Below are 4287 nucleotides of genomic sequence, written 5' to 3' on the forward strand. Positions count from 1 at the left end.
CCTCGGGTTGTGTTTTCTCCCTTTAAATACCTCTTCTCCCAGCCTCTCGGGGTCGAACTCCACTGCCCCTGCGTGGGATACGAGTCTCGACCCCAGTGCACTGGTTGCTATCGATAAACCTCATGTAATTACAACAAGGACGGTCTTGTGTGAGTTCTTGGGGGGTTGCGTCATCCCGAGACTTGAGTGAGGGTCTCCCCACTCCGGGGGTCTTTCAAGAGGAGCTGAAGCCCCATATAAGATCACAAAAGGGGGTAAGGATGAATCTGGAAGGGGTATTTCTTGCTCTGAAGAGAGCAAGAGGGAAGGAGTACCACCCAGTCCGCGCCAGTCTCCATGGTCAATTTGGTCAGTGTCTCTTTTAGAGTTTTATTTATTTACTCTATCTGTCCTGAACTTTGAGGTCTGTAAATACAATGTAACTTCCAATCGACCTCTAAATACTTGGCCACACCCTGGCTTACCTTGACAACGAAAGTAGGGCCATTGTCTGACCAGATTACCTTGGGCACTCCAGACCTGGGGAAGATTTCTTCCAGTATCTTCTTGATGCCTACCGAGCCCGTCTCTTGCTTGGTGAGGAAATCTTCTATCTATTCCTGGAAAGGTATCTACAAGCACTAGGAGAGACTTGTGATCATATTTTCCTGGTTTTATCTCAGTGAAGTTCACTTCAACTTTTCACTAAACTCTCTAGGTCTCTTTGCCCTGTTTGCTTGCTAAGCATTCACTTACTGACATACCTTATATTTTTTACTGCCTCTCTGGCTAGAATCTTAAAGTCTATTACATACACCTTAACTACTTGGACAAGCTTCTTATCTAAGTGAGTCCATTTCTGTATTTGGCAAAGTGAGTCTTTTGTTTGTTCTCTGAGGAATATAGTTTTCCCTCAAGTGTGCCATTGTCTTTTTTTCGTTTAAGCAATTTGGGCCTTTTCTTCTGTTGTACATTCTAAGTGAGGCCATCCCTTAGTCCAATCTCAGTTCCCAGTGGCTGTCTCTTGCAGGCCTGTAACCAGGATAGGCTCCTGCATAGCCATTTCCCGAGCCACTTTTTCTGCTTTGTTATTGCCCCATACCACTGAATCTCTTCCTTCCTGATGTCCTGGGCAATGAATAATACTCACAGTTGCTGGCTTCATCAGGTCATCCAAGAGATGGCAAAGGCATCTGTGGCACTGATGTGCTGGGGGGTTGGGGTTCAGCCATTTCAGATGACATTGTGTTGTCCACCACGGCAGCACCCACTTATCTCTGACCTTCATGAAGAGAACTGTTCCTGTCTGTAGACAAGGTAGCCTTGGCTTTCAGCAGGGGTCAATCAGCCAGTCGCAGAGGTCTTTCCTCCACCCATGTGGGCTTCTGCCAGTACTTGACACTCGTGCTATGGTGGCTCCAGGTCAGGATTGGGCAGCAAGGTGACCAGATTGCCCCCAACCGGTGGAGAATCTAGTCCATGGCAGCTGACCAGTGGTCCCATCTTTTGGGATATTCTATTCAAAGGCAAAACATCAGCCACTCTATCACAGTTTAAGTCCTGGATTGGGTGATATTTGTTAGTGCCCGACTGGCAGGAGTGATGTGTTCCAGGCAGAACAGCACTAAGCCACACATCTCCCAGCATCAGGTACTGGTGCACTGAGACAGGTCTTAAGCTCCACATACACAGTCTGCAGATGTGCATACACATGGCCTCACCCAGCCATTTCAGCCCATGCAAGCATTTTGGAGAGCAAATTTCTCATGAGCAAGGGGTGGGGCAGTCAGGGATGACCATGAACTAGTGGGTTACCTGGCCCACACCAAGGTCCACGGTTCTTCAGGCAGTCCATAAGTATTGTTTGTTGCCAGTAGCCCCCTATACCCATGGTCTTTGGATACTGGCCCACTGGGGCATAGGAGCACAGAGCGTTGGGTCCCTGTATCCACAAAACAACTTGGCGGACTTCCCTTCTATCTCTGCGGATAGCCAGCACTCTAGGACTGAGAAGCTCTCCAGTGGCCCCTCTTGTTCTTTCTGGGGCAGTCCCTGACCCAGTGTCCTTTTTCTTTGTATCAGGCACACTGATCTTTAGCCAGTAATTCTCTTCTGTTGCCAGGTACTGTCTTCATAGGTTCCCTAACTACAGTGGCCAGTATATGTTCCTCTCTTGTCTTTTATCTCTCTTTAGCTCTCTAGCTTCCTCTTCTTTTTGTCTCTTTTCTTCCCTAGCTTTCTGCTCTTTTTGTCTTCTTTCTTCCTTTCTTCCTTCCTTTCTTTCTTTCTTTCTTTCTTTCTTTCTTTCTCTTTTCAGTCTCTCTGTCTGCATCATCTTCTACAGCTATTAGTTGATGTCCACTTTTGTGCACAGACCCTGAACCACACATCAAACTTATTTTCTCTGCAACTTACAATAATCTCTCAGTGACTTAGCTTAACCCTTCAAGTTTCTGCAACTTTTTCTTCATATCTTTTCCTTACTTTAGCCAAATTGGTGGGGCATTTTTTCAGCCCCTCAGAGACCCACCATTGGAGTCTGACGGTAGACCTGGCACTCCCTAGCTTCAGGCATATTGAGGTCAACAGGCAGAAGTGAGGGCCTTCCATCCGTGTCTGGAACATTTTTTCTGGCCTCTAGTAGGATTCTGTATTTCCTGTAACAGCTACTAACAAGCATCTCAAGTGAGATGGCGAGAAAACAAGAGTCCAGAAAATAGATGTCCGCCGAACAGGACAAATAGCATTCAGTCACACAGAAAGAAAATCAAAAGATTAACAGACAAAAAATAGAAATGCGCACAAAAACAAAAAACAAGCGGCCACCGCGAGATCACCACAAAACTGAACTAATTTAGAAGGGAGCTTACAATGACAGATGAAGGAGCAGATTCCACATCACTCTTCCTTCTCAACCACAGACAGATGAATGACAGCAGAGCAAAAATAATGGTTAAGTCAAAGGTGACTTCTGGAGGCCAGCCAATATCAAACACTGGCCACTCCAAGGAGCAAAAAGTCTGCCGCGGTACAAATTGTGTTCTCTAGCAGTCCAGTGGTCTAAAGTCAAACTCAGGAGTCCCATCATCAAAGTCACAAGTAACACAAAACGAAGACCTAAAACACACAGACAAAGACTACTCTAGAAATACAGACAGCTGGGAGGACGGGTCTCTTCTCCAGTCCAGGAGAATCACTGAGTCCTCACCGGCACCCAGACAGGAATCTCCCAGGCGTCCCTGGGGTTACCCCAGACCTCCTGGGACGTCTCCCAGGGCAGCACAATCGGTGAGCCCCTGGACGTCTACTGCTCACACTCGTGTCTCTCCTGAGACACGAGCCTCCCTTCTCAGCCCGAGACGGGAGTGACTGCAAAGCCAAAACTCCAGAACTCGAGAGCAAATACAGACCCAGAGTAGCAAATACAGACCCAGAGTTTAGCTGGCACAAAACACAAGGACACAGACAAAGACACAGATGCTATCTCACCTCCAAGTGGGTCTTCGGAGACAAGGGTGGTCGTTGATCCCGGACGAGCCACCAAATGAAAGACCCCCGGAGTGGAGAGACCCTCACTCAAGTCTCGGGATGATGCGACCCCCCAAGAACTCACGTGAGACCGTCCTTGCTGTAATAAACATGAGGTTTATTGATAGGAACCAGTGCACTGGGGTCGAGACTCATATCCCACGCAGGGACAGTGGAGTTCGACCCCGAAAGGCTGGGAGAAAGGGTATTTAAAGGAAGAAACCACAACCCGAGGGGGCAGGGATGGTGTCATTGGAAAACGTCGAGAATACTAATGAAAAATCACAAGGAGGAGCTTCCTGTTTCTCAAGATTGTTAAACTTTATGGTCCACCAGTTCCTGGGAAGAGCTTCCTGTTTCTCAAGATTGTTCTCTAAGGGCCTTATCTTAAGTCCTTTTATCTAGTTCCTGGGAGAGCAGGCTCAAGAAATGTGACCTTTTACCTACAGGTAGAGGGCAGGGTCTGGAATTTGAGGTATTTGGGGCTTTTTTAAACTTCTGACTTCTTAGCTGCATTTTTTATTCTTTCAATGGTAAAAACTTTATCTGCTGGTTGTTCATGCCTTGATTTGCTTTTAACTTGTTTCAAAGAAGGAACAAATAAGTAAAAAGCAGTTTCCATCGTGCTTTGAAGCCCTGCACCTATAGCAAGGAGCCTAAGTCAGTTGGAGAAGCTCCCCAGGGGCTGAGAGTCTGCAGTAGCTGATCTTAAAGGGACCAGCACCTTTTCAGCTTCTACGGTAAAGGAGATGATGACTGCTTCTCTTAGAAAAATCCCTG

The sequence above is a fragment of the Rattus rattus genome, chromosome 8, assembly GCF_011064425.1.
Source record: "Rattus rattus isolate New Zealand chromosome 8, Rrattus_CSIRO_v1, whole genome shotgun sequence".
NCBI lineage: Eukaryota > Metazoa > Chordata > Mammalia > Rodentia > Muridae > Rattus > Rattus rattus.